This window comes from Erpetoichthys calabaricus, chromosome 2, assembly GCF_900747795.2.
Source record: "Erpetoichthys calabaricus chromosome 2, fErpCal1.3, whole genome shotgun sequence".
Taxonomy (NCBI): domain Eukaryota; kingdom Metazoa; phylum Chordata; class Cladistia; order Polypteriformes; family Polypteridae; genus Erpetoichthys; species Erpetoichthys calabaricus.
The window spans coordinates 140,426,734-140,449,143 of record NC_041395.2 but is presented as its reverse complement, the minus strand read 5'-3'; the positions used below and the strand labels follow the sequence as shown (position 1 = coordinate 140,449,143).

General features: G+C 36.8%; 1 protein-coding gene across 2 annotated transcripts in view; it reads right to left on the bottom strand.

Moving 5' to 3' along the window:
* LOC114646404 (guanine nucleotide-binding protein subunit beta-4) overlaps positions 1-22,410 on the bottom strand; it is a 184,057-nt gene that overhangs the window by 74,085 nt on the left and 87,562 nt on the right. The window contains exon 1 of one of the 2 annotated variants that reach the window (XM_028794581.2): positions 15,564-15,855. The exons of the other annotated variant lie outside the window; for it this stretch is intronic. The gene's annotated coding sequence lies outside the window, so the exon portion shown is untranslated. Of the gene's footprint in view, positions 1-15,563; positions 15,856-22,410 lie in introns of those variants that run through there. 2 annotated transcript variants of the gene reach the window in all.

Genomic DNA, 22,410 nt, shown 5'->3' with positions numbered 1-22,410 from the left:
ATTTTAAACATGGCTTAATTAAAAAAGGTTGTACAGCCTATTGTTTAATAAGCGGCAATTTGAAATTCGCCTTAAATCTTTTCTCTTTCCAAGCAGAAGTGTAAGCTTGTGCATTTTATACAAGCTTGCTATCCAAACTCAAGTGGTGTCCATTTTAATTTAAAGGACAACATAAAGGTCTAAATTTCTTAAAGTAGCTTTTTTGTCATTTGTCTAGTTGCACAGGATGACTTTTCAGATCAGTTTTTATTTTCAGTTTATTACTCCAATTTTATTTTTTTAACTTATGAACTAACATACCAATCGCTTCTCATTCACTGATAAAACAAGTTTCTAATCGCTGCTCTTTGTTTATCTTGCTGGAAGTTTACTGCAAATGACAGACCAACCAACCAAAAAAAAAAACCATGCGCTGGCTCAACTACCATAATACTTTTCAAAAAGAAGCACTGCAACGAAATTACCATAAAGCTTAGAAAAGTGGGGACTGAAAAATATCGTTTTCTGTGAGAAAAAAAAGGTAATTTTTTAGTGAATAATGCAAAACACTACTTTTGACACCCTGGTCTGACTAGTTGCTAAACATGATCAGTAACTTGTGATACTGTACTCTGCTCTTAGATGTTTTCTAACAGTAAGTCTGTGCTAAACCAATACTAATCATGCAAATTTCACTTATGACTATGTTGAGTCATTTATATTGTATTTTGATCTGAAATTTACCTTATAAAAAATGTTTGTCTATTGTTTTACCAAGGGAAGGTATGAGTATAAATTCAGTTATCCTTGTGTCATATGTCAATAAATGAAATGCAATAAACCAAAAGCGGATTGCATTTATGTCACTTCAATACTTTCCAAAAATGTACTTTCGTTGATTCTGTCACCAGTTTTAGTTGTTGTAGTAATGAACACTTCATTGTCTTTAAAAAACAATAAAACTCAATGAGTTTAATATATTTAGTGTGCTAATTAATTTCAATACAGAACATGCATTTTAAGTTAAGTCACCTGAGTGTCTGGCCACCATGAAAGTCATGAAACACCAAATCATAAGTTTTACTTTGGAATGAACATGGCATATAGAGTAGTTCAATTTTCTACTTAATACAGACCACTGGGAAAGAGACCTGCTTGGTTTGAAAACTGCCTCTATTCTTAACACAACAGGAAACAGAAGAGGAAAATTTTGCAATTAATGAATACTGCATTACTTTTGATCTCAACATATCATCAATAAACCAAGGGCAGGTATTACTATCTATGCAACAGTGCTAGTGTTTCTGGTTGCAAAGCAAAATATTCTTCTATTTTCTAACATAGTTTACTGCAATCATTAGAACTGGTGCAGAAATTCCTACGCCAAATATTCTATCAATGTTTAAGTCAAACATTAGTTTAAACATAATGTCATTTGCATGCATACAAATAGCCAGAATTAAGCTGATTAACACACTTAAGGCAGAACCTTTACTTATAGTTTTTTGGTCCTGGAATGCACACGACACACTCTTCTGGTTGGCTGTGCAAATGGATCCAGTTTGTGGGCTTCTTGCCTTACACCCACTGCTGCAGGCTTAACGACAACACAGGTATCTTCACATCAGTATGATAAGTACTGCATTAGTTTGGTTCCTTTTTAAAGTAATGAGTAAACTTTGTAACACACATCACTGTTAACATGTTACCCTATGCTCTCAAGATTGTGTTGCAGAGTTTAGTATTGTACATTCAGTTCATCAACATACAGTGGTGTGAAAAACTATTTGCCCCCTTCCTGATTTCTTATTCTTTTGCATGTTTGTCACACAAAATGTTTCTGATCATCAAACACATTTAACCATTAGTCAAATATAACACAAGTAAACACAAAATGCAGTTTGTAAATGGTGGTTTTTATTATTTAGGGAGAAAAAAAAAATCCAAACCTACATGGCCCTGTGTGAAAAAGTAATTGCCCCCTGAACCTAATAACTGGTTGGGCCACCCTTAGCAGCAATAACTGCAATCAAGCGTTTGCGATAACTTGCAATGAGTCTTTTACAGTGCTCTGGAGGAATTTTGGCCCACTCATCTTTGCAAAATTATTGTAATTCAGCTTTATTTGAGGGTTTTCTAGCATGAACCGCCTTTTTAAGGTCATGCCATAGCATCTCAATTGGATTCAGGTCAGGACTTTGACTAGGCCACTCCAAAGTCTTCAGTTTGTTTTTCTTCAGCCATTCAGAGGTGGATTTGCTGGTGTGTTTTGGGTCATTGTCCTGTTTCAGCACCCAAGATCGCTTCAGCTTGAGTTGAGAAACAGATGGCCGGACATTCTCCTTCAGGATTTTTAGGTAGACAGTAGAATTCATGGTTCCATCTATCACAGCAAGCCTTCCAGGTCCTGAAGCAGCAAAACAACCCCAGACCATCACACTACCACCACCATATTTTACTGTTGGTATGATGTTCTTTTTCTGAAATGCTGTGTTCCTTTTACGCCAGATGTAACGGGACATTTGCCTTCCAAAAAGTTCAACTTTTTGACTCATCAGTCCACAAGGTATTTTCCCAAAAGTCTTGGCAATCATTGAGATGTTTCTTAGCAAAATTGAGATGAACCCTAATGTTCTTTTTGCTTAACAGTGGTTTGCGTCTTGGAAATCTGCCATGCAGGCCGTTTTTGCCCAGTCTCTTTCTTATGGTGGAGTCGTGAACACTGACCTTAATTGAGGCAAGTGAGGCCTGCAGTTCTTTAGACGTTGTCCTGGGGTCTTTTGTGACCTCTCGGATGAGTCGTCTCTGCGCTCTTGGGGTAATTTTGGTCGGCCGGCCACTCCTGGGAAGGTTCACCACTGTTCCATGTTTTTGCCATTTGTGGATAATGGCTCTCACTGTGGTTCGCTGGAGTCCCAAAGCTTTAGAAATGGCTTTATAACCTTTACCAGACTGATAGATCTCAATTACTTCTGTTCTCATTTGTTCCTGAATTTCTTTGGATCTTGGCATGATGTCTAGCTTTTGAGGTGCTTTTGGTCTACTTCTCTGTGTCAGGCAGCTCCTATTTAAGTGATTTCTTGATTGAAACAGGTGTGGCAGTAATCAGGCCTGGGGGTGGCTACGGAAATTGAACTCAGGTGTGATACACCACAGTTAGGTTATTTTTTAACAAGGGGGCAATTACTTTTTCACACAGGGCCATGTAGGTTTGGATTTTTTTTCTCCCTAAATAATAAACACCATCATTTAAAAACTGCATTTTGTGTTTACTTGTATTATATTTGACTAATGGTTAAATGTGTTTGATGATCAGAAACATTTTGTGTGACAAACATGCAAAAGAATAAGAAATCAGGAAGGGGGCAAATAGTTTTTCACACCACTGTACATTTACCAATTTCTGCAATATCATAATGGATTATTTCAGTCAAAAGAAGAAATAATGTGATTGCCCAAATATTTTCCTCTGTAAATTCATATTGTGGATGCTTCTACCTGTCGATGCAAAAAGCGTGTGTGAAACAAATACATGAGCATATTGATAGAGTGATAAAGGCATGCACAGTCTGAGAAATTCTTAAAAGCTTGATTAGGGTTTACTTGGCCACATAATTGAGTTATCCATTGAGAAATCTGCTTCTATTAATAATGTTTATCTGGGGTCAATATCCTGATTTCTCCAACCAGAATAAAGGTTTACATGGCATTTTAAAAATCAAGTTTCTATGAATAACAAGGGTATTGAAAAGCACATGTAAGAGTGCTGACTGAAGTTAGGTTATTTTGCGACTGTAAATTGACCACATACAATGAGTAACTGTGGTAATGTGTGTGTGTCCCATCCAGAATCAATCTAGTGTTAAACATAATCCTATCCAGAATGCATTTGGCTTCCCACATTTCAGATATGGAAAAAAATGACCCTAGAAAAATGATTGTCTGCTTTTACATTGATGCTATCCCATAAAATTACTAAGTGTGGAGATAAAGAATAAGAACATAGCATTCTGGTTTACATTTGTGGTCCTTTGATTTCTAATCCACCCTAATAAAAGTAACTTTCTGTTTGTGCGTCAGTCTGGTTGCAAGGTATCTGTCATTCCAATAGATGGCGCACCACAAAAATTAACACTGCTTTTACGACTCCCTTACAAAATGTCATGTGCAGTGCAAACGTTAACACAGTGGTCTGTTGTACAGTGCATCCGGAAAGTATTCACGGCGCATCACTTTTTCCACATTTTGTTATGTTACAGCCTTATTCCAAAATGGATTAAATTCATTTTTTTTCCCTCAGAATTCTACACACAACACCCCATAATGACAACGTGAAAAAAGTTTACTTAAAAAGGTTTTTGCAAATTTATTAAAAATAAAAAAAACTGAGAAATCACATGTACATAAGTATTCACAGCCTTTGCTCAACACTTTGTCAATGCACCTTTGGCAGCAATTACAGTCTCAAGTCTTTTTGAATATGATGCCACAAGCTTGGCACACCTATCCTTGGCCTGTTTTGCCCATTCCTCTTTGCAGCACCTCTCAAGCTCCATCAGGTTGGATGGGAAGCGTCGGTGCACAGCCATTTTAAGATCTCTCCAGACATGTTCAATCATATTCAAGTCTGGGCTCTGGCTGGGCCACTCAAGGTCATTCACAGAGTTGTCCTGAAGCCACTCCTTTGATATCTTGGCTGTGTGCTTAGGGTCATTGTCCTGCTGAAAGACGAACCGTCGCCCCAGTCTGAGGTCAAGAGCGCTCTGGAGCAGGTTTTCATCCAGGATGTCTCTGTACATTGCTGCAGTCATCTTTCCCTTTATCCTGACTAGTCTCCCAGTTCCTGCTGCTGAAAAACATCCCCACAGCATGATGCTGCCACCACCATTCTTCACTGTAGGGATGGTATTGACCTGGTGATGAGCGGTGCCTGGTTTCCTCCAAACGTGATGCCTGTAATTCACACCAAAGAGTTCAATCTTTGTCTCATCAGACCAGAGAATTTTCTTTCTCATGGTCTGAGAGTCCTTCAGGTGCCTTCTGGCAAAATCCAGGCGGGCTGCCATGTGCCTTTTACTAAGGAGTGGCTTCCGTCTGGCCACTCTATCATACAGGCCTGATTGGTGGATTGCTGCAGAGATGGTTGTCCTTCTGGAAGGTTCTCCTCTCTCCACAGAGGACCTCTGGAGCTCTGACAGAGTGACCATCGGGTTCTTGGTCACCTCCCTGACTAAGGCCCTTCTCCCCCGATCGCTCAGTTTAGATGGCCGGCCAGCTCTAGGAAGAGTCCTGGTGGTTTCGAACTTCTTCCACTTACAGATGATGGAGGCCACTGTGCTCATTGGGACCTTCAAAGCAGCAGAAATTTTTCTGTAACCTTCCCCAGATTTGTGCCTCGAAACAATCCTGTCTCAGAGGTCTACAGACAATTCCTTTGACTTCATGCTTGGTTTGTGCTCTGACATGAACTGTCAACTGTGGGACCTTATATAGACAGGTGTGTGCCTTTCCAAATCATGTCCAATCAACTGAATTTACCACAGGTGGACTCCAATTAAGCTGCAGAAACATCTCAAGGATGATCAGGGGAAACAGGATGCACCTGAGCTCAATTTTGAGCTTCATGGAAAAGGCTGTGAATACTTATGAACATGTGAATTCTCAATTTTTTTATTTTTAATAAATTTGCAAAAATCTCAAGTAAACCTTTTTCACATTGTCATTATGGGGTGTTATGTGTAGAATTCTGAGGAAAAAAATGAATTTAATCCATTTTGGAATAAGGCTGTAACATAACAAAATGTGGAAAAAGTGATGCGCTGTGAATACTTTCCGGATGCACTGTACATTGATACACAGATTTCTACCCATCATAGACTGATAGTATAAAAATTAATATATACAAGCTGTGCTAACAGATGTGCATTTTTTAAAACAGGATTCGGTTTCAAATGGAATTTCTGTTCTTAGAACCACCTGACACATTAAACTAGAAATGCAACCTGAACAGGTCGGAACAGTCATTGTATTCAACCTGTTTGACAAGACAATTCTGAGTGTTTCAAAATTGTAAAACTTCACCGAAATGTGCCACTCAATTATATTCCCAAAAACTGAAATCAAAAGGAAGATAACTGTTAAAAGTGACAACATGTGTATAAATATCAAATAACACAAGCAAGCTGTGAACATTTTTTTTTTTTTTTTTTAAATACCAGTATTTTTTTTAAAAAAATGTTAGTATTACTCATTTCATTTATTTATTTATCGTTTTTTGGAGCAAGGTTTTTGATTACTTTTTGCCAAACAAAAACTCTGAAGCAGTAAATACTTTTATGGAGTTACTGAATCTTGGAGACACTGTGGGTTTGCTTATTTTCCCTTTTTGTGCATGCCTTACATAGGTACTCAAACTCCCCTTTAAGGCATGCCTCAAAGGCATGCGTGAGAAATGAAATGGCCATTCTAAATGGAAGCTTTGCAAGTTAGTGTATGTGTGCATGTACAGAAGTATATCACGTTTTCAACAGATGACTGCAGTCTTATATCTAATACACAGGACAATCTTGAACTAAACTGCATGACTACATGGAAGGAGTTACTCGATTTAATAGCAGTAATAGTATTGGAAAGATAGGCAGAATTATTTTTAAATGAAACACCAAACACATGCACACAGAACAATTTGGGCAACTAGACATATTTTTAGGATGTGGTAACAAACAGCTTACAGACAAAAATCCATCACACACACTGGAAATGTGTAAACTGAACACAGAAAACAAACAGTGACAGGAGTACTATTTAAAATCATTACCCTAGACCCATTAGACAGAAAAGGTAACCTCTGTATAAACATGCAAAGAACCATCACATTCAAATTAGGGATGTGTAATATTTATTGTCTTATGATAATATATTTTAATTGTTGTTAACAATCTGTGAGCTGACATTATCAAGTTTGTGACCCAGTTTGCAGAAAACAATCAAAAACACACCTTGAAAGTCCAGGCATTCACTGCATCATGTAGTCTAATCTCGTGGGGTCAGACGCAAATCTCAAATGAGAATACATGTCTGGGGACAATCCATTAAAAACTTTGTGGTGAAATCCTGTGCTGCAAAGGCTACACCCACTGGGCTTATCCTAAACACATGCCCCTGAAGTTTAAACTGCTAGGGTTCAGGGAGACAGAAAAGAAGCTGAGCAAACACATATACAGTACAATAAAAACCTAAATAAAATATCTATCAATTCAGGAGCTCAGTAGCACAAAAAAAAAACTTAAGCTTAATGATTACTTTGTACCTTTTAATGAGCTCCGATACAGGAGATTGTTCCACATGTTTAAGAAGTTCTTCTGTCTACTACAGTATATTTCTCTTTTTGAGTATTACATGACATTATATGTCATAAGAGCAAACAGAGTATAGGTATGTATTGTGGTCCATGGAAATATTAATATATTGCAGCTATTCTGTCATGCCATGTTTGCATTTCCACTTATACAGTACTGTTAACTTTCTTTAGTTATTTGTTTAGACATAAAGTGAAAGACTGTCCAAAGACATGCAGGTTAGGTGGATTGGCGATTCTAAATTGGCCCTAGTGTGTGCTTGGTGTGTGGGTGTGTTTGTGTGTGTCCTGTGGTGGGTTGGCTCCCTGCCCAGGATTGGTTCCCTGCCTTGTGCCCTGTGTTGGCTGGGATTGGCTCCAGCAGACCCCCGTGACCCTGTGTTCGGATTCAGCGGGTTGGAAAATGGATGGATAACGTGAAAAAGAGTGGTTGCTGTGGAGACTCATGCGTGCTTCTACTGATGTTGTTAGGCAGATGTGTTCATTCAGGTGTGTTGAGTACTGAAATCTGCATCAATTTCTCACTCTTAGTTATTAAAAAGAAGCCCTTTCACTTCCTTTTGATAGGGTGTGGCACATCATTTAGGTTCAATTCAAACGCACAATATTTATTGTTCTATTTTTAAATCCTGTGCACCTCACAAGGAAGCTGGCAGGTGCTTGTATTCGAAGCCTTCAGGCATGTGAGGTTCCTGTGCTATTGCCTTCAAGTGGTCTCCGACTATTGAGAGCTCCAAGGAGTAACATTTCGCATTTCCACTTTAGTCCATTCACATGGGTTTCCAGTCAGACGATTAGGTAAAGTGCGACTCTGCTATCGATTTGTTACTTGGTCTGCCAAAAAAAATGCAATTAAAGATAAACAGTATTTTTGCGGAAACAAAAAACAAACATATTAAATGTGTTTCCTTTCACGCCAAATGCAATTCAACCAAAAAATAGGTTGATCAAGTTATATGTTTAATTTTAAACAACTGACTAAGGTGAAAGGTCAATTTTACACCATAATTTGGACAATTTGGGCACCCTGTTTTGTCTGAATTGTATTCCCAGGTTGGAAGAATTTCTGACACATGGAATTTCCAACTCGACAACTTGGATGTAAATGTCTGCACAAGAGCATATGAGTCTAGTCTATGTATACTAGTTTAGTGCGCTGTAGCTGACGGAAAGCAGCCTCATCAGTGTATCCTGCACAAAGTTCGAACTTGTATATCTTCTTGCTCTTTACAGTAGCCCCCTATCCTTAAAATGACCACTCACTGTTGCCACACAAGTTAAAATTCTTTTGCATTTTGACAGGTTTGCCTCCTTTAACTCTTCCAGGGCGGATTGTCGACTTTTGTCAAAAGGAGGAGTTGACGATGGTAATCAACTGTAAACTGTGACAAAACCAACCGTTACATTTTAGTTGGACTTTCGTTGGTAGAAGAAAAGTTAGATTCATTGGTCTGACTGAGATTCCCTTTGCTCTCATGAGTAGTAAGACACACACAATGGCAAAAATGGCACTGACATCTAGCGAGAGATCAAAGCGAATGCGTAAAGCAAAATACTCTGTGGACCATGTTTTGCCTATTATCTCTGAATTGGACTATGACTTGTTGGACTCAGTTTTTGATACAAGTGACTGAAAACGAATGTGAGGTTCCAGGTTCAGCTGATCGGTCCCCAGCTCATCGTGGTACTGACAATGTTCGCCAGGGAGGACTGTCACATAATAATGACAAGAGGTAGAAACCAAATTGTAATGCACTGCGACCATGACCGCTGCTGCTGTCCCAACCACACATTCTTGGCAAACTGGCAACCACAGCATGCAGCAACAGATGTTTTATGTTGATTTCTGAGTGAAACCATTGTTTTTTGGAAAAAATATTCAGCCCTCAAAGAGTTAAAGGGGTCACATAAAGCTGCCCATTTAAATGATGGAAGGCCTGTGCATACTGTGAATGATTTACATGCAACTGCCTCTCCACCCCAACCCACACATTTAAAAGGAAATGAGTAGTGTACCTTATTAGACTAATAGAGCGAGAAAATCCAAACAGGTACTACCAGGAAAAGTAGCTTTAAAAGAGCAATACAAATTTCAAACCTCATTGATATTGCACTGTTTGAAGATAGTCTACAACAGTGATAAAATAACTTGCCCTGTATAGGGACGCACCAATCAGGTGGTTTTTAAGTCCAATACCAATCACAAATTTTATGTTACTTGATCGGCCGATTCTGAGATTTTTTTTTTCCTTTATCTTTTTAAAAAAGTTTTTACACTAATCTCCTGCAAAATCAGACAAATACAAGTCTTGTGTCTTAAAATGCATTTTTAGAATTAAACTATAGACCATAGGTGTTAGGGTTATTGTTCATTGGCCATAAAATACTAAAATAAATAAAGTTTCCTTAAAATTCATACTTTAACAAAATGTTTACAAAAACTTATCCATAATACACAATGCATAAAAGAAAATAAAATGCTTCACATAATTACAAGCTGTAATATTGTTGATTTTTTTCAGTAATGTACCAATCTGAAACAAGGCTCAACTAAAAAAAAGGTGCTTTTCACCATTTCTCTAACAAAAAACATTTTCTCACACAATTGTCATTGGCAATCTACTTAAATGTAAATATACATGCACTTATATGTTTTTAATCATTTTAAATCATTAATTACACTACAGCTTTCTGCTGTTAAAATATTCATTTACTAGATTTTTTCAGGTGTGTTTTTTCTTCAGTGTATCAACTAGACGACATTTGTAATTCATGAGGTGTAATTATAAAATATAGGATTACCATTTTAATTATGCAGTGCTCGTTTCGTACGAAAACTTATACTGTATGACACACAGCAACAGATAATAAACAATACAAATAAAAAAAGCCTAGCAATTTCAAATTCATCTTTATCTTTTCTTTTTCCAATGAAAAATGTAAGCTGCTGCATTCTAATTAAGCTCGCTGTCTAAACCCAAACAGTGCTTTCCAGTTTTTTGTGATGGCAATCTGTACCGCCACCACCACCCAATCAAAGCACCGTACTGTCCCTACATTGATGGATTGAAGGCCATCATCAAGTTCTTCCATGTGAAGCATGAAAACCATGAGGACTAATTGAGATAATTTATGTTAGGTAGAATGCCTAGAGGAGGCTGGGCGGTCTTGTGGCCTCAGAACCCCTGCAGATTCGTTTTTTTTTTTCTCCAGCCGTCTGGAGTTTTCTTTTTTGTTTTTTTTTTGTCCTGCCTGGCCATTGAACCTTACTTTCTCATTCTATGTTAATTAGTATTGTCTAATTTTATTTTTATATATTGTCTTTTTACTTTCTTCATACTGTAAAGCACTTCGAGCTACATCATTTGTATGAAAATGTGCTATATAAATAAATGTTGTTGTTTGAGTTTTGAAGGATAAAATAAAGGTCTGAATTCACTAAACTAGATTTTTTTTGCCATTTGTCTAGTTGCACAGGACAACTTCTATAATCTATTTTTCAGAAAATTACATCACTTTCGTTAACATAAAGATTTAATATGGCTTTTTACCGCTCACCGACCGATTACTTTTATAGTGAAAATCAGCTGATTTTGACAGGCGCATCCCTAGCCCTGTATGTTAATTTCATGACAAGTTTTTGGAAATATCCACATTAGCCAGACATTTGTGTAGTTTCTTTTGTTTCTTTGTTACCAACGTGGAGACAATTACTACAACAACTAAAATGTGATGAACACAGTGAAAGCACATATGGTACAAACTTATTCAAATGGTGGGGGAATGACTAGGATATAGTCTCCAATACAGAAAAGAAGTAGGTATCGGGATACAGCAATTACACAGATACGAATGAGCACATAAAATTACAAAATATTTCTTTTCAGCTAAATTTCAATTATCTTCATTGACTTCTGTATTTTTACTTACTTATGAAAGCAGCAAACTTTGACAAAGAGAATTACATAGCAGCCATAACTAACAGTGAGGAATAGTACTGTACGCTATAGACTGTCACCAGTTTCAACATTTAGTGTGCATGTTGCCAAACGGAATTGGCAGTGTGCAACAGCAGATTAAGCTCAGTCACAGGTAAACAGCTCAGGTAAATCAGCTATACAAATTATGATTGTGTGTGAGGTACCTTGAAAACACAAAGGCTGTTTTAACTTAAATAATGAAATGGATTCATCTTCAACTGAAGAAATCTGAGAAATCAAAGCATCAAGTGTTTGTAATAATTGAACTTTTACTTATCCATTAAATATTACTTTTCTGTTTTACTAATCAGCTAATGTTTCTGGTATGTAATGATGCAAAAATAAATCTGACAACACAAAGTGCCATAAACTTGAGAGAGTGACTTCCTGGCATATCTGATTTGAACAATATTTTGTTACAAAAGCATCTTTAAAGATTTTTTGGGGAAAAAAACCTGATTTGTTCTTGATCATTTACTATTAACAAAATATGTAAATGTTCATATTGATATTCCTTTTATGCCATGTTTATTTCCAGTTTACAATCAGAAAATTAAATTCTCTGAACAAAAGCTTTTTGCCATTACTGACCACCTAAAAACATGTATCAAAATTTTTAACTTACCTGTTCAAAAAACAGCGTGTTACACGTGTTCATACACATTTTTAATGTTCTCAGAATGAAACTGAAAGTAAAATGCCTACAAAAGAACAAAACTTTTTTTTTTCCTTACAACTCTGCCAGACACATTACCAAGCCTTAATATTCATAATGTGTATGTATGGAATCTGCTTTAGCAGAGTATGCTATTCAGTTCTACATATTTTTGTACAGCACTCTTCACTGAGTGCAAGCTTAGACCAAGAGGTTCACTTTTTCAGATTTTTTATTTAGAGACAATTTGGGAAATTAAGTTTAGCTAAATAGAAGTAGCCAGGGTACAAAGCACCACATATTATAGCAACAATGTGTGCTTGTAATTTTCATATTTTATATATATATATATATATATATATATATATATATATATATATATATATATATATATATATATATATATATATATATATATAGAGACACACACACACATACATACATACACAAACTCAGATGAATGAAAAACTAAATTTTAGAAAAAAATGAATACTGAATATTTTATATTTCAATTTGTAAAAATTAAAATGTTTAGGCTTATAAGTGACTACTGTGGCTAAATGAAAACAGAAGATTGTTTAATAGTCATTAAGAGGACCCAAAACTAAGTGCTGATGAGGAGGCCCTAGTTGTTTTAAGGGGCTGATAAATAGGTTAGTGAGGTCAGTGTATAATACTCATTTGCCAAATATGAACCTAGAATATGTATCTTACAGGAATGCTAGGATATGGAAAGAAACTCCAACAGGACAAAATGTTTTATTTCACAAGACTTCAACATCAGGCATGGTAGTACATTTGGTTATGGGCTGAAGTACATGAAAAGAAAGATATTGTATGACTATGGAGAAATGTTCGATAACTACACTGACACATGCTAAAAACATATGACATTTTGCAAATGAGAAATTATAATCAATATCATTAAAAAAGCACAGTGTAGGGAGAAATTACCTAAATAATTAATAAGAAAATTGAATTTGAACTATCTGTTGCAAACAAACTTACAAGGAACAATTCCTGCAGAAGTTGAGATTTAAAATGTCTCATCATTGAAGACTTCATCATTGTGGCAAAATAAATATTACAAATGACGTATTCTTGGAGCAAGTACTTTCTTTTAAAACACCAGGTTGATGTGTGAATTGTAATCTTCAATAGAACATTTGTGTCATTTTGGTACCCGTTCTCTTCCCACTCTACCTTCACCGAAGCAGTAGTTTACTTAAACAATTTAATGTTCAGAAGTTCATGGAATATATATTCTAAATTTGAGAATGAGGCTCTTAAAAACCTATCCAAATTACACATGCTAATTAAATAAAGCAGTGTTCGATGAGCTTGGAATATCACAGTCGCGTCCTGGTGTGAAACCATGTTCTTCTTGTACATTGAAAGGCACTAACTGAGGCAGTTCAAAAGGTCTTACCTTTTATTTAGTCTGCTTCATAAAATCATTTACAACTATTGGCAATAAAATTGGTAGTCTTTAGCAGATTACAAAATATTTAAATAAAACTGAAGGGCTATATTTTACACAGTGTAGAAAGTGGTTTACATCTCCATAGATCTTACTATCATGTCTTATTACATTATTTACTGTAACTCTAAACCAAAAAAAAAAAAACAATGTAAACACAGCTTTTACTTAAAGGTTTCAAAACTCTTCCTGTAGTATGCAATAGTAGAAATAATGCAACATATATTCCGGGAGACTTCTCTGAATTTAGTTACTGTGAAATCTGCCAAGAACTTGTTTTCTGCATTGTCTTTTATAAAACACATTTGTGAAAAAGACAAGAAAAAAATTTTCTGCAGAAAGACTTTCTTTTCTTTTAGGAAGATATTCGGAATATTCAAGTTGAATTAATCATTCAATGATATTTTAAATTATGACTGAATTTAATGAGATTTTTTTATTCATGTTATACATTATCTAGTACAGTAAACTACTAGGAGTAAACACTTGACACTAGAAAGAGGTTTAGTTCAAATGGCTGTTTCATGTATTTAAAATAATTTTAAAATGTTTCTGATGTAAAGAAACAAAAACACAGTATTTGAATTTAATGGGAAACTTGCAACAAAAACGTATTTTCATATTTTATTTATCTATATTAAGATGACAAAAAAAAGACAGTCACAGGCACAACTTGAAGATCAAAAATTTAAATTAATTAATAAATAAATACTAGTCTTGGTCAGGCTCACAAAATGTAGTTGTCTAATGGTTAGAAACACTGTTTTCCTGCTTAAGGGCATTCTGTATAGCCTTACTTCCGACAAGTGGAAGCAAAATTCTTCATCTGATAAATGTACAGCACACACAGGCCTGTTGGGGCTGACGCCTTGCAGCACTGGGTACTTGGCCGGTGCCAACCTCAGCCAGTACACCAGTCCCTCGTTGGACATAATGACACTTATTTTCATATAAAGTTAAAACCACTACTTTAACTAGACTGGAGTAAAACCACACCTCATGTATGAAGAAAAACGCACACAAATTGGGATAAACGTGCAACAGAATTCTCTAAAAACTGTACAAAACACCGAACCAAATGACACTGGAGCGACAACACCCATCTTAAAAATTACTCAAAAATCAAACCATCGTGCAATAAACGGGTTTTGTTAATTTACATTTATGTTAACTGAAAAATTACTAGGATGTTACTATTAATACATAGTTACATAATGTTATGTACAGAACACGACACCCGTAGTATTGCAACGAGAATAAGCGTAATAATGGCTAAAGCTGTTACTAGACCTCGTTAGGATTGAATGCTTCAGCTGACTGTACTAGTCAGTTCACAACATCGGAAAATGATGCCATCTTCTTAAGTGAAAGCATGCAAGGGATGGCATTTAGCAGTTCTCTACTGCAGTTTCGGCTGGGGAAACTGCTGAAAAAAATAATCCATCAATGAAAACCCATGATTATGCAAGCTTTACGTTACTGGCCAGCATTAAGTTGCCAACTGGGAGCAAAAAAGGAAACCAAGAGAAGTAAAATGGACGAATTAAGGAAAAGGATAATTTAAACAGGACAGAAATACTGAAATGCCTATCGATGACAATACATGCTAACGACGAAAAAGGGTGCTCAATGATGTAAAAAGAAAAAAAAAATCCCAAATCCTATGTATACACTATTTTGAGCGGTTGCTAATATATTTTACTCGTGACTCTCAGCGCTTTGAGATTCCACACTATAGACTACCGCTTTTCTCGCCCCACCCCCAGTAAACAAGAAACGGAAGGCCGCACTGGGTACTAGATGGATCAACCATAACACTCACATTCGTAAAATTATGTATATTTACGCGTATTCGATTTTTGTATATCGTTACGAATAGAATAAACTCGGATAAAACTGTATTATATACATAAACGTACAAACACATGAAAGCAAGGAAAGACCAGCCCCTTTTTTCTTCTACCCAGCGGCCAACCTTCAGCTTAGCACCGAAAGGCTGTATTTTTACCTATTAGCAGGAAATAAAAGCGGCATTCCCAAGATGATAGGGGCACTGAAAACTAACATTATATCCACAATATATTTTAAAATATAAAATATAATTTTAATTACCTGATGACAAAACTCAAAGGGCCGTCCTTTCTTTTGCGTCCTTTCCCGTTTCGTCCTTTCCGAGCTTTTCTTAAAAAGGGGGGAGGGGGAGGAAAATAAAGATAGGGAAATTCCGACTTCAGATGTCATACATCCTTTCTCGCTGCTTGTATATTAAAGCAAAAACAATTGTGATCTATTTTATTCTCCGTAAATTAAGCGACTTAAAGGGCCAGATACCAGCTTCGAATCGGAGAAAGGATTTGGCACAGTCTTCGGCCAGTCGTCTTCGTTACCACACCCATACAGCCAGTGGGAACCTGGCAACAGAACGAGCGGAGGGGAGTACAGCAAGACTGCACATATATAACAAAGAAGCTTCAAACTGTCATCAATATTGTAAAGTTGATTAATTCTTAATAATTGTATAAAATCACCTTCAATTGTTCGGTGTATACTTTTTAAGAAAATTAAACGTCAGTACGCTTTACTTTTATTCATGGACCCCTTTTTGAAAAAGGTGGCACGCTCCTCCCGCTGACTTAACAAAATGAAAGCAGAATGGGGCAAAAGCAGGAAGCGTATAGGAAGAGACATAGGTGTTTAGAGTATCTTGGCCTATTACTTTTTGATCTTGGGTTTTGTATTTGGTCACAATAAAGAAAGTGAAACGCGTCTCTTAGTTTTTAAACACATGTTGGCTGGGATTATCACGATTCGCCCCCTGTGGTACAATGGAATAACCCTTCACGCAAGGCTTGCACTGGGGACTGGATGTCTGGATGTACTATAGCGGGAGACGCATAGATCTAACGTTACATTGCGTCTTTATTTAATTGTAATAACATATCAATATCTATTTATATTCTTCGCACAAGCAGTCCCTGCGTAAAAAAACACAATTAGCAGTAAAAATATGTAGGTTCTCGGGAAAATATACATAATGATCATGCTGATCAGAATGGCTGCCAGTAGTAGAATACAAAGAAATGACAGTATTCATTTGAGTATTCGGGGTTTGACATAATATATTTTAAATGCACGGTACTTAAAGGATACAGTGCCAATACAGTTGAATGGAATTTTTATTCATTGCATTATTTTCTGACTTGTTCTGGTTATATAAAATTTCCAGTGTACTGAACACTTCTTGGATGCTTCCTGTTAAAAATGTTGAATTTACTTGACTAATGAAAGGGATCCCAACTGTAGTCATGGAGAGATGCGTTAGTCTGCTATATATAGTTGATATAATACAAAAAACGCCACAATTTTCAATTTAGGATCACTAAGATAGTTTTACTCATCTAGATCTTTCCTCTTATAGCCGTAACTATTATCACTTATTTTTCATAAACACCAGAAACCATAGCCTGGCTTTTCCATTATAAGAAAGCTCTATGGGAGATATTAAGTATACTTTGATTACATAAAATGTAAGAGACAGTTGCTCTGTCATAAAGAAGGATTTGCCCATTTCCTGATTACATCTATTACTGGAAATTTTTGACATTGGATGCTTTCAGATTTTTAAACAGATTATATTAAATAAAGGGTACCTGTGTGAAAAATAACATTTTTTTTTTTAAGTTAACTCATCTAGATAATGAACAAAGTCATCCAACACCAACTGGCACTGTGTGAAAAAGGTAATTGCCTGACAGTTAAATGAACCCAATGAAGGGGGTAATTAGAGTGTGCTGACTAAACACATCAAGTCTTTATTACAGCCTGCTGTAGATACCTCTCCTAGTTATTAATGGGGCTACAAAACCATTTCTAAAATTCTGGGCCTCTACCAAACTGCATTGAGAGACATAACCTTCAAATGGAAAACATCTGCAACAGTAGTGAATCTTATCTGCTAGACCTATTCAAATGCAGCAGCGTAAAATCACCCCAAAAATTTGTAAATGGTCATTAAAAAATCAAAGAACCACAAGCTTATCTTGCCTCAGCAAAGGTCACCGTGTTCATTACTCCACAAACAGAAAGGTACTGGGCAAAATAGGCTTCACTGAACAGTAACAAGCAGAAACCACTACTAAGCAAGAAGTACAGTGGTGTGAAAAACTATTTGCCCCCTTCCTGATTTCTTATTCTTTTGCATGTTTGTCACACAAAATGTTTCTGATCATCAAACACATTTAACCATTAGTCAAATATAACACAAGTAAACACAAAATGCAGTTTGTAAATGGTGGTTTTTATTATTTAGGGAGAAAAAAAAATCCAAACCTACATGGCCCTGTGTGAAAAAGTAATTGCCCCCTGAACCTAATAACTGGTTGGGCCACCCTTAGCAGCAATAACTGCAATCAAGCGTTTGCGATAACTTGCAATGAGTCTTTTACAGCGCTCTGGAGGAATTTTGGCCCACTCATCTTTGCAAAATTGTTGTAATTCAGCTTTATTTGAGGATTTTCTAGCATGAACCGCCTTTTTAAGGTCATGCCATAGCATCTCAATTGGATTCAGGTCAGGACTTTGACTAGGCCACTCCAAAGTCTTCAGTTTGTTTTTCTTCAGCCATTCAGAGGTGGATTTGCTGGTGTGTTTTGGGTCATTGTCCTGTTGCAGCACCCAAGATTGCTTCAGCTTGAGTTGACGAACAGATGGCCGGACATTCTCCTTCAGGATTTTTTGGTAGACAGTAGAATTCATGGTTCCATCTATCACAGCAAGCCTTCCGGGTCCTGAAGCAGCAAAACAACCCCAGACCATCACACTACCACCACCATATTTTACTGTTGGTATGATGTTCTTTTTCTGAAATGCTGTGTTCCTTTTACGCCAGATGTAACGGGACATTTGCCTTCCAAAAAGTTCAACTTTTTGACTCATCAGTCCACAAGGTATTTTCCCAAAAGTCTTGGCAATCATTGAGATGTTTCTTAGCAAAATTGAGACGAGCCCTAATGTTCTTTTTGCTTAACAGTGGTTTGCGTCTTGGAAATCTGCCATGCAGGCCGTTTTTGCCCAGTCTCTTTCTTATGGTGGAGTCGTGAACACTGACCTTAATTGAGGCAAGTGAGGCCTGCAGTTCTTTAGACGTTGTCCTGGGGTCTTTTGTGACCTCTCGGATGAGTCGTCTCTGCGCTCTTGGGGTAATTTTGGTCGGCCGGCCACTCCTGGGAAGGTTCACCACTGTTCCATGTTTTTGCCATTTGTGGATAATGGCTCTCACTGTGGTTCGCTGGAGTCCCAAAGCTTTAGAAATGGCTTTATAACCTTTACCAGACTGATAGATCTCAATTACTTCTGTTCTCATTTGTTCCTGAATTTCTTTGGATCTTGGCATGATGTCTAGCTTTTGAGGTGCTTTTGGTCTACTTCTCTGTGTCAGGCAGCTCCTATTTAAGTGATTTCTTGATTGAAACAGGTGTGGCAGTAATCAGGCCTGGGGGTGCCTACGGAAGTTGAACTCAGGTGTGATACACCACAGTTAGGTTATTTTTTAACAAGGTGGCAATTACTTTTTCACACAGGGCCATGTAGGTTTGGATTTTTTTTCTCCCTAAATAATAAACAGCATCATTTAAAAACTGCATTTTGTGTTTACTTGTGTTATATTTGACTAATGGTTAAATGTGTTTGATGATCAGAAACATTTTGTGTGACAAACATGCAAAAGAATAAGAAATCAGGAAGGGGGCAAATAGTTTTTCACACCACTGTATATATGTGCTAATTTTTTTTGCTAAGAAGTACCTGGGTAATCAGTAAGGGTTTTTGCAGAATGTTTTATAAACAGATGAGACTAAAGTCCTACTTTTAAGATATCATGGGTTAAACCTTTTGGATGACATGGGTCCCATCATGTCCAGTACAAAGCAAGCACTATATTACACAGTTAGAACATCAAACCAATATTCTGACATAGTGGTGGTCTTAATGTGATGTTATGGGGATGCTTTACTGATTCAGGACCTGGATAATTTGCATAGCAGAAGGAACCATGAATTCTGCTCTAAACTGCAAAATTCCTAAGGAGAATGGTCATTTGCTCTTGAACTGAAACAAGTTCAGTTATGCAAGGGGATGATCCAAAACATAAGGGATGGCTGAAAAGAAGCAAAGTTAAGAGCTTGGAGTATCCTACTTAGAGTCCAATTATGAACTCAAAACAGATGCTTATCTAGAAATGTATTGCTTTTTGTAGTCTTTGTGCTGGATTATGCATCAAAGTGGGGTAGAGTGGTATCTTGATTGTTGCTCACCACTGAGTATGATTCCCTGACAGTGCTAAATTTGAAAAAGCCATCGATGAAGTCTTATGCATGGTCCTTTCAATTCATGGAATGGAAACCTGCAGTATGATGTCCCTGTTTCAAAAAGAACACAGTCCGGGTTTGGAAAGAACTGGTATTTAGAAAACTGATCTATCAAATGTTTGCCACCATCATGGTGTAACATCCCCATGGGGTTGTGTTTGAGTTGTGCAGTGTGTGTAGTCTGCATATTCTTTCCACTTTATCGTTGCTTATTCTTTTTCACGTCAATGCAGTCTGATTCTAAACTTGAGAAGCTGCTACTTCAATTTAAGGAGCTCACAGCCAATATATTTCAACCAATGGGTGGTTTTGAGACTCTCCGTTTTCATAACGTTTACATCCATAATGAGTGAGTCGGTCAATCAGTCAGTCAGTTAACTCTGCATTATATATATGCAGAATTACTGTATATATACTGTATATGTACATACACACACATACCCACAAAACCCCAATTCCAAAAAAGTTGGGGACACTGTGTAAAATGTACATACAAACAGAATCCAATGATTTGCAAGTCTCATCAACCTATATTTTGTTCACAACAGAACATAGAAAGCATGTTGAAAGTGAGATGTTTAGTATTTCATGAGAAATATTACCTCATTTTGAATTTGATGGCAGCAGCATGTCTCAAAGTAGTTGGGATGGGGGCAACAAAAGGCTGGAAAGTAAGTGGTACTAAAAAGAAGCAGCTGTTAGAACATTTTGCACCTAATTAGTTTAATTGGCAACAGGTCAGTAACATGATTGGGTATAAAAACAGCACCATAGAGAGGCAAAGTGTCTCAGAAGTAAAGATGGGAAGAGGTTCACCAATCTGCACAAATCCATCCATCCATCCATCCATCCATCCATCCATCCATCCATCCATCCATCCATCCATCCATCCATCCATCCATCCATCCATCCATCGGCACCGCATCCTCCAGATTAATGAGGAAAGGGATCATCCGGCTTGTTATCAGCGCTCAGTTCAAAAGTCAGCATCTCTGATGGAATGGAGATGCATTAATGCCTATGGAATTGGCAGCTTGCACATCTGGAAAGGCCCCATCAATGCTGAAAAATATATACATGTTTTAGAGCAACATATGCTCCCATCCAAACAATGTCTTTTTCGGGGATGGCCTTGCATATTTCACATATTCCACATACTGCCTCTAGATATTACATCAGCATGGCTTCGTAGTAGAAGAGTCCATGTGCTGAACTGCCTGCAGTCTAGGCCTTTCACCAACTGAAAACATTTGGCGCATCAAGAAATACAAAATAAATCAAAGAAGACCCAGGACTGTTGAGCAGCTAAAATCCCTATATCACACAAGAATGGGACAGTATTCCTCTCTCAAAAGTCTAGGAGCTGATCTCCTTAGTTCCCAGACATTTAAGGACTGTTAAAAGAAGAGGGGATGCTAAACATGGCCCTGTCCCAACTTTTTTGAGATGTGTTGCTGTCAAATTCAAAATGACCTTATTCTTTTTTTAAAATTGTACATTTTCTCATTTTAAACATTTGATATGTTTTTTATGTTTTATTGTGAGTAAAATATGGGTTTATGAGATTTGCAAATCATTGCATTGTGTTTTTATTTACATTTTACACAGCGTCCCAACTTTTTTCGAATTGGGGATGTGTGTGTGTATGTGTGTGTATATATATATATATATATATATATATATATATATATATATATATATATATATATATATATATATATATACATACACACATATATATATAAAATGCAGAGTTAACTGACTGACTGATTGACCGACTCACTCACTCACTCACTGTCTCATCAACAAAAAACTATGTCTTGTGTAGGTAAAAAGATGAAATTTGGCAGGATGGTACTCTAGGTCAGTAGGTATTTGCTAAGAAACGATTTTTTTGATACTGCATATCAGTGTTTAGGGTTAAAAACCCCCAGTAGAAAAATTAAATAACCCAAAATATCAAATATTATTTGCTGGATTTCATTAAACTATGTTGACAGCACAGAAAAAAAGTTAGTTAACACATGTTTTTTATTTGCCAATATTTATTAGTATTTTGCTAACCTACTTGGTCTCAACTGCTCTGAGAGCTTGCTTTATATGTTTTAAGTAATTGACAGGCCAAATGAATACCAATAAGGTGGATGGATGACTGAAGACAGGGCGGTGTCCTGAATAGGAAACAGAAAGTTCAGCGAAGTTCAAGGAAGAAGCAAAGTTCAATATTTAGCAAGCTCTGTTTTCTGCTGTGCACTACTGTCACTCTTAGATGCATACTGGCTCTCATCTTGCTTATCCATTCTGCTCATTCGACCTCCAGTCCCTGGTCACGGCACAAAAAAAAGATCTCCCACCCCCTAATCTTTGATCAAGGTGCCGCAAAATCCAATGTGGAAATGGAAATGTTATACAAGACGTATAATGTGCGATTTTTAGATATTGTGGTCAAGGAACTACTCATACTGCATGATAGAGTCAGTCAGTCATTATCCAACCCGCTATATCCTAACACAGGGGTCTGCTGGAGCCAATCCCAGCCAACACAGGGCGCAAGGCAGGAACAAATACCAGTTGTATTTGTGCTCAAACTGTAG